At 42.0% G+C, this 9,798-nt stretch overlaps 1 pseudogene; it reads left to right on the plus strand.

The window, feature by feature from the left end:
• Positions 1–1,288: 1,288 nt before the first annotated feature.
• LOC116764054 lies at positions 1,289–7,687 on the plus strand (annotated as a pseudogene).
• The last annotated feature ends 2,111 nt before the right edge of the window (positions 7,688–9,798 follow it).

The raw sequence follows: 9,798 nt of genomic DNA on the forward strand, positions 1-9,798 counted from the left end.
CCTGCTTCCACGTGGGCCAAATCATAACCCTCATTACCACCCCCATTTTAACTTAATCTCCTCTTTGAAAGGCTTCTCTCCAAATAAGGTTACATTCGGAGGTACTGGGGGTAAGGACTTGAACATATGAATTTGAGGGGGGACACAATTCAGCCCGTAACACCCAGATACTCGTGAGACTTGTTCCCTCACTTCCTTCAAGGCTCTGTTACCTTCCGAGTGAAGACTCTTAGGACCACCCTTCCTAAACTCCTCCCCTGCTTTATTTCTCTCCTTAAATCTTAAAAACTCTACATACTTGTTTACTGTCTGTCTCTCTCCACTCCTATATAAATTCCATGAACATTTACTCATTGATGTATTCAAAGAGCCTAAAAACAATACAAAGTGTTTAGTAAGTGTTTAATAAATATTTGTTGAATGGATGAATATCTGAGGACAGAAGGGAAAGGGATAAATGGAAGAGATTGTAGTTGCTGTAGATAGAAGGGGGCAATTAAGGAAGCAAGATCCCAGAGTATCTGGAGAAAACAGAGACTGCTATGCCTTCCATGTTGAAAGTGGAGATTAGAGAATACCCCTAGAGAATAAATTACTTTGCAATGAAGAGAAAATAGATGAGAGAGCTCAAACTAGTTGATCACTATCTACTCAACAAAACAGGAGATAAGATCTCCTAAGTAAGAGGTTATAAGAGGGATGTGTCAGAAAATTAACCTGAGGTGAAAAATGATTGTTGACTACTTGTAATGGCTCATTTGAAATTAGCTAGTATTGATATATATTTTTTAGTGGACCTAGTCCTCACGGTTTTGTAACTTTTTCAAAAAATGATCATGTCATGAGCAATAATCTGAGCTAATGAATTAGGGATCTGCTTGCCACCTGTAAATGATGTGGAAGTTTTGTTCATTCATGTATTCATTCACTTACCATTCAGGGAGTACCATGTAGCCACCTGCATGTAATGGGAATAAAGATGTGAACAAAACAGGCATGGTCCTTGCCCTTCTGAAGCTTAATACCTATCTAGTTAGGGAGACAGACACTAATAATATATTATTAAAACCAAGACAAGTGCTATGATGAAAAGGGCACAGGCAGAAGAGCAGTGGTGGAAAATGTCAGGAGAGTCAAGCTTCATACTCAGAAAAAAAACATGCAAATATTTCCATTTTGGAAAAAGAAGAAAGTCCTGAGTCATGGTCATCTGAGTGGGAAAATAATAACTGGGAGGGGAAAGAGAATCTGCGAGTTTTAGAACAGCGTGCAGAGCCACAGTGACTGCATGGGAGCTCTGGAAAGTGAGTCTGAGCACCTCAGGGAAGTGTATGAAAAGTTGGGACCAGGCGTGATGCTGATCAATGAGTCTGAGCCAGGAAAAGAAGCTGGTGTTTCCGTTCCTGAGCTAGGGCTGCCCAGAACAATTAAGATTCTAAAACAGCTTGGTCAAGAAGGTCAGGAAAACAGGTTAGAGCTTTAGTATCATAAGCTCAGTCCATGAACAGAGAATGTCTGTATCTGTTGAGATTGTATCTGGTTGTAATTAAAAAAAAGAATGGCCACATAATGGCTGAAACAAGGAAGGGATTTATTTTTCTTAGTGACACGGCCGTTCCACAATTGGTTTATTTAGTCTTACGCTTCTTCTGTTTTTCCACTCTTCGTGTATGACTTTTGTTCCTCGTGCTTGTCATCTCATGATTTCAGGATGGCATGCCCAGCATCATTTCTTTACTATGGGTAGGAAAAGAGGAACAACAGAAGACATTTACCACCTGAATTTGCCCTCTTTTAAAGAACTTACCTGGAAGCCCCAAGGAGAGGACTTCCACTTACAATTCAAAGGTCAAGACTATGTCCCATAGTCTGCTAGGATAGCATACTGCCACTCAGAACAAAACTGGGGTTCTGCTAGTGACGATGAGGAGGGAATTTGTAATCTGCTTTATCGAAGTATAGTACGTGTACGATAAAGTCTTCCTATTGAAAGCGCATGCTTGGAAAAGTTTCGACAAATGCATACACCACAGTCAAGATAACAGAATATTTCATCACCCCCAAGGGCATCCTCACATCCCTCTGCAGTTAGTCCCTCCTTTCACTCCCCAGCCCCCAGGTAATCACTGATCTGTTTTCAGTCACAATGGATTTTCTACACACAATGGATTTTCTAGAATTTTTAATAAATGTCATCATACAGTTTAGACTCTTTTGTGTCTGGCTTCTCTCACTCCTTCTACTTTTAAATTTTTTTTTTTTTTTTTTTTTTTTTTGCGGTACGCGGGCCTCTCACTGCTGTGGCCTCTCCCGTTGCGGAGCACAGGCTCCGGATGCGCAGGCTCAACAGCCATGGCTCACGGGCCCAGCCGCTCAGCGGCATGTGGGATCTTCCCGGATCGGGGCACGAACCCACGTCCCCCGCATCGGCAGGCGGACTCTCAACCACTGCGCCACCAGGGAAGCCCTCCTTCTACCTTTAAATTCATGCATGTTGTTGCATGTAGCCATACTTTGTTCATTTTTACTGCCAAGGAGTGTTCTATTGTATCTAGGCCACGTTTGTTTATCCATTCACCTAGTGGTGTACATCGGGATATTTCCAATTGTTGGCTATTACAAATAAAGCTACTGGGACTTCCCTGGTGGTCCAGTGGTTAAGGCTCTGCGCTCCCAACGCAGGGGGCCCGTGTTCAATCCCTGGTCAGGGAACTAGATCCCACATGGTGCAACTAAGAACCTGCATGCTGCTCCCGTGTGCCGCAACTAAGACCCGGCACAGCCAGATAAATAAATATTATTAAAAATAAATAAATAAAGCTGCTATGAACTTTCATGTACAACTCTTTTGTGGAAACATAGGTTTTTATAACCCTTGAGTAAATACCTAGAAGTAAACTTACTGGTTCATGTGATTGATGTATTTTTAACTATATGACAATTTGCCAAATAGTTTTCCAAAGTGGTCGTACCATTTTACACTCCACTAGCCATGTGTGAGAGTTCAAGTTGTTCCAAATCCTCACCAACACTTGATATTGTCGGTCTTTTGATATCTGCTACTCTAGTGGATATGCAATGGCATCTCATTGTGGTTTTGGTTTGCATTTCCCTGATAACTAATGATTTTGAACATCTTTTAATGTACTTATTGGACATTTATATATCTTCTTTTGTGAAATATCTGTTCAAAGCATTTATAAACGAAAGAATTTATATAGGTAGGCACCCAGCAGAGTTTGCCATACAGTGAAATATGCTGTGTCCATGGGCTATTGCCATAATAATAATAATAAAAGGAGCCATCCCAAAAATGAAGTGGCTTTTAAAAAAATTATGCTTTCACACCCTGTGCCTGAGGATTGAATGATGTAGCCAAAACACTTTATTCTTATGGTAATGGCAGAAACACAAAAAAAGATGAGTGGAAACTTACAGGCTAGAGTCAGAACCAGAGTACTGAAAAAGAAATAAAAGGAATCCAAATTGGAAAAGAAGAAGTTAAACTGTCACTGTTTGCAGATGACATGATACTATACATAGAAGATGCTACCAGAAAACTACTAGAGCTCATCAGTGAATCTGGTAAAGTTGCAGTTTACAAAATTAATACACAGAAATCTGTCACAATTCTATACACTAACAATGAAAGATCAGAAGGAGAAATTCAAGAAACAATCCCATTTACCACCGCATCAAAAAGAATAAAAAACCCAGGAATAAACCTACCTAAGGAGACAAAAGACATATACTCCAAAAACTATAAGATGCTGATGAAAAAAATTGAAGAAGATACAAACATATGGAAAGATATACCATGTTCGTGGATTGGGAGAATCAATATCGTCAAAATGACTATAGTACCCAAGGCAATCTACAGGGTGAATGCAACCCCTATCAAATTACCAATGTCATTTTTCACAGAACTAGAACAAAAATATCTTAAAATTTGTATGGAGACACAAAAGACCCTGAATAGCCAAAACAATCTTGAGAAAGAAAAAACAGAGCTGGAGGAAGCAGGATCCCTGACTTCAGACTATACTACAAAGCTATAGTCATCAAAACAGTATGGTACTGGCACAAAAATACAAATATAGATCAATGGAACAGGATAGAAAGCCCAGAGATAAACCCACACACTTGTGGTCAATTAATCTATGACAAAGGAGGCAAGACTACACAATGGTGGAAAGACAGTCTCTTCAACAAATGGTGTGGGCAAACTGGACCAACAAAAAAAAAAAAGAAAAAAAGTGAAATTAGATCACTTTTTAATACCATACACAAAAATAAGCTCAAAATGGATTAAAGACCTAAATGTGAGACCAGACACTAAAAAACTCCTAGAGGAAAACATAGGCAGAACACTCTCTGACATAAATCTCAGCAATATCTTCTTCAATCTGTCTCCCAGAATAATGGAAATAAAAACAAAAATAAACAAATGGGGGGCTTCCCTGGTGGTGCAGTGTTTGAGAGTCTGCCTGCCGACACAGGGGACACGGATTCGTGCCCCGGTCCGGGAAGATCCCACATGCCGCGGAGCAGCTGGGCCCGTGAGCCATGGCTGCTGAGCCTGCGCGTCCGGTGCCTGTGCTCCGCAACAGGAGAGGCCACAACAGTGAGAGGCCCGTGTACAGCAAAAAAAAAAAAAAAAAAAAAGAACCATAGGAAAAAATACACATTGCCTTCAAAGGAACAATAGTAAGATTGACAGATTACTTAGACGAAGACATGACAATGTTAAAGTGGTGTAAGAAATGAACTGACAACTTATAATACTGTACTCAGTGAAAACGTCTTTTTAAAAATGAAAGCAATACAAAAACTTTAAAAACAATAAAAGAACCTGGCTGTCAGCAAACTTAGAGTAAAATAAATACTGAAGGGAGTTTTTCAGATAGAGAGAAAATGATCCAAGATGGAAATCTGAAAATGAAGGGCACAAGAACTAATGATTATTGAAAAGGGTAAATTTGGGGATAAATATAAATGAAAATTATTGTTTTGTAGAATAATGCTAATGCCTTTTGGAGCTTTAAGTATTACATAGAATTTAAATGTACGTAATATTAAAATACATGGGCTTCCCTGGTGGCACAGTGGTTAAGAATGTGCCTGCCAATGCAGGGGACATAGGTTTGAGCTCTGGTCCCAGAGGATCCCACATGCCACAGAGCAACCAAGCCCGTGTGCCACAACTACTGAGCCTGTGCTCTAGAGCCCGTGAGCCACAGCTACTGAGCCTTCGTGCCACAACTACCGAAGCCTGTGCACCTAGAGCCCGTGCTCTGCAACAAGAGAAGCCACCGCAATGAGAGTCCCACGCACCACAACAAAGAGTAGCCCCCGCTTGCTGCTACTAGAGAAAGCCCCGTGCACAGCAACGAAGACACAACACAGCCAAAAATAAAAATAAGTAAAATAAATAAATTAAAAAAATAAAATAAAATAAAATACTTAACAATAGCACAAAATGTGGGAGTAGGCAAATGCAGTTGATGTAGTCAAAGACCTTTGCATTGTCTGGGAAAGTAAAGTACTAATTTATGTTATACTGTATTAGGTCAAGGATGCATGTTACAATCTTAGGGTTATCACTCAAAGAATAATAAAGGTTGTATAACTAACAGAGAGAGGAAATGGAATAATAAAAATATGTGATTTATCCAAAGTGGGAAGGAAAATAGGAAAAAGAGGACAAGAAACAGGAGGGACAGGTAGAGAAAAAAAAACTGTAAGTGGTAATTATAAATGCCAGTGTATCAGTATCTACATTAACCATGTATGGAATAAGTCCTCCTGCTATAGCACAAAGCTTATCAGACTAGATAAACGGTAAGAGACACACCTTACCTGTAAGGTGTACACGCAAAACTTGTACATGCAAACAGTAGCAAAAAGAAAGCTGATGTAATCATAATTATATCTGGAAAAGCTCATTTTTAAAATGACTTAAAATTTTTAAAAAGTAGACTTTAGTACTTTTTAAGAGCAGTTCTAGGTTTACAGCAAAAGTGAGCAGAAAGTACAGAGTTCCCAAATACCTCCTCTCCCCACATACCCACAGCCACCCCCTCTATCAAAATCCGCACCCTCCCAGAGTGGTACATTTGCTACAATCAACGAACCTGCATTGATTCATCATCATCGCCCCAAGGCCAATGCATTTACCCCGCGAACCCAGCAAGGAGGTTGAAAGGTTCTGGTTATACTGAGTTTGAGGACCTGAGCTTGGATGCCTTGCTCAGTATGCTGAGCATCAGTGACGTGTTTCTAGGGAACAGGGGGTTTCGAATGGACTTTGCTGATCAAGTACAGGATGAATACAGGAAGGATGGTTCTTTTGGCCAAGATAGAAATCGGTATTCTGACAAAACATGTATACACCGTAGGGCCCATTCTGCTGCAGAGAGCTTTGATGACTACCTGCCCAGAAGAAGTGATGATAGCTTTGGACGCAAATGTTGAGATCATTGTGATTCCCACTGATACCATGATGGGTGTCAGGATGAGTAGTAGGATGGTTCACACTGGGATATGGATTGATATGGGGGCTGAGATTGCTATGATGACTGAGGCAGTAGAGACTATGACAGAGGCCATGATTACAGGACAGGCAGTGGCAGGAAGACCATTTGGTCATGCACTATAGGGATGATAACTACAGAGAAAGAGGGGACCACTATAAAGACAGATATGACAGACGAGACGACCGGTCCTGGAGCTCCCGTGATGAAAACAGGCATGATGATAGAGGTCCTCCCACCCACAGACCCAACGTGAATGTAAAGCCTCAGGGTACTCCCAAGGAAGATGATTCCTCTGCTAGCACCTTGCAGTCCAGAAGGGCAGCCTCTGTCTGTAGAGGGGCAAAGCCTAACTGACACAGTCGCTAGACGCCTTCCCCCAAACTAGAACTTCAACCTCGGGAGAGACGCAAAAGCTGCCCAAGTAAAGAAACTCAGGAAAGGGAAGGGTTGAGGAGAGGAAGTAAGTCATCACAGACGGACCTCAGCCGCATCTGGCAGAAACGCACGAAGAAAAGAGAAAGAAGTCTTTAGAAAAGGAAACATTCAATAAGGAGGAAGATTGTCGCTCTCCAACTTCCAAGCCTCCCATACCTGAGCAGCCTCCAAAGGAAATGCCAGCCCCTCCACCAAAGAAGAATGCTTGGGGGAGGCTGATCTCAGAGCTCAGACATAGAGCAACAACAGTAGTTCCGGCTCAGCCATCTGAGGAAGGACCCGCAGGAAAGGTGAAAAGAAAATAGATGGGTGAACGTCCCAAGAGGTCAGCGTGGCAACTCCAGCCCTAATTCAGTACAGGGAGGGAACAAAGACGACCAGAGGAGTAAGGTGGGAAGGATGGTAAAAAAGGATCAGGACTCCTGATCTGCACCTGAGCCAAAGAAACCTGAAGAAAATCCAGGCTTCAGGTTCAGTTCTGCAAGCAGTCATGCTACTCTCTCCTTTGATAGCGAACATGAAAATGAGGGCGATGATTACAACGAATGGACCTCTACATCCTCTGCATTCTCCTAGTCTCCCTCTGCCCTGGAACATTCGAGAGCAAATCAAACCTCTATTCTGGCAAGATAAAATAAAACTCACCATCTCCTGGTGGGGAGCGGGGGAGGATCAACCCACTAGGATGATTGAACAGTTCTGTGATTGAGGGATTTTCCGGGACTTGGGATCTTCTGTTTTAAAACAGGTAAAGGTCTGGGCAAACTAGGGTATATTGGTCCCCTTTTATGGCAGCAAGAGACCAGGGATCCTGTGTGTCACAGATAAGCCCTAGGCTTCCTTGTAGTCTCCGTTTTGCTGTATTTCCCACCTTTCAACACGGCCCCAACTCCACTCACTGTCTGATAACCCAATTTACAGCTCTGCTGCCTGCCTGCGCCTCCTTTCTGTGACCACAGCGGCTGTTACTCTCTGTCCCGGTAGTCGGACCCAATCCCTCTCCTAGGCTATGGCCCCTAATTCTTTTAGGACTCTGCCCTAGGATTTTGTATTAAAAAGATATCTATCTATCTATCTATCTATCTATCTATCTATCTATCTAGATATATTCATTCTATATATATAAATGCATTTCTATATAAATAAATATATATTTCTATACCTATCTATATCTGTATCTCTCTGGAAGAAGAAAACAGGTCCCAAGGTTGCTTCTGGAAGAACAGACAGGTTGGCCAAGGCACCAGGGTGGGAGGATAGGAGGAAGACTGTTTGCTTCTTTTAGCAGCTTTATTGAGATGTAATTCACATAACATACAATTCACCTATTTAAAGTGTAGCATTCAATGGCTGAATATATTGACAGAGTTGTGCAACCAGGAAGGAGAATTTAAAATGTGTATCCTTTTGTATCTTTTGAAGTAGGTGCCCAGGAACAGTCCTCGGAGCTTTCTGAAAGACTTGTCTCCCAGATTATAATCCTCAGGCTGGCTTGAGTAAAATTTTCCATTTCTTGGTTAAAAAATAAAAATAAAATAAATTAAGGCCTAAGGCACACTTCAGGCCAAAGGACTCCTCAGGTTGGAGGAGTCAACCTCCAAAAGTTACTTCACTGGTTGGTAACTTTTGTTTTCAGAGGATGGAGGGGGACTCCTCAAAAGACCACAGCCTGGGATCCAGATCTCTCCCCTCTCGTCTCCCCAGGGAACTTGCCTCTTTGCAGAGCACTGATTTCAGCACAGCATCCTATCAGCATTTTCAGGCACCTGTCACCAAGCATGGCATTCCAGGACAGGATGTGTGATCACAAGTTTAGTCTCATAACTCCCTTCAACTTTGCCCAAGTTAGAACATTTTTAAAAAGATGCTTATGTTTATCTTCAGTGTCCTTTCTTAATTCACTCTAATTTTCTACAGTGAACCTATGTTACCTCTATATTTTTTAAGTTAAAAATAAAACACCATCCTCATGGTGCCTCCTACAGGAAGCCTTCCTTGACTACTCCCTCATTTCCCCATGGTAGGTTTGGTACCCTTAAAACCCTATTAGTTTCCATAATACCCATGCTCACTTCAGGCACAGCACTTACCATAAGGTATTTTAATCACCTAATTACCTGCCTGCCCCTTAGACTGTGATTTCCTTAGAGCAGGTACTGTGCCTTTCAAAACTGGATCCCTAGGGCCTCTAATGGGTCCTGGTGCATAGAAGGAGCTTTCTCATTTCTACCTCCCTTAATAGTCCTGCCTTTAACACCCACCCAACACAGGCAACAACTAACCCCACACACATTTACAGAGAGCCCAAAGAAGACTTCTTCCCTGCTGTCAACTGGTTGAGTAAACTCTGTTGCCAACAATGAGAGGATGGAGGGGAACTCCTCAAAAGATCAAGGCCCTGGTGTAGAGGTCTTCCCCCTCATATCCCCAGGGAACTTGCCTCCTACATATGGATGTGTTTTACTAAGCCCTGAGTACCCGACGCTATGCCATAAATATGAGAAAATGAGGATTCCAGAAGGACTTGGTGGGCACGGCCATCTCAGGAATACTGGAAATCAAGGGAGGTCCTCAGGCATATTATTTGGACGAGAGCTATATTCCTCCGGAATGAAAGGTAAAGGAGAGGGGGGCAGGAAGTTAGGAACTAGACCTAGAACTTGAGACAAGATACAGACTGGAGGTGGAAAGGCAGTGAAAGCGTGAATCTCTGTTTTGGAAGACAAATTGATAGAGGAGGAACAGAGCATCATATAAACACTGAATTTACACAAATTATACTTGGCAGAAAGGAAGAGAAGGTGAGGGAAAGAAGCAAGAGTGGGAG

The sequence above is a fragment of the Phocoena sinus genome, chromosome 13 (genome assembly GCF_008692025.1).
Source record: "Phocoena sinus isolate mPhoSin1 chromosome 13, mPhoSin1.pri, whole genome shotgun sequence".
In the NCBI taxonomy this organism is placed as follows: domain Eukaryota; kingdom Metazoa; phylum Chordata; class Mammalia; order Artiodactyla; family Phocoenidae; genus Phocoena; species Phocoena sinus.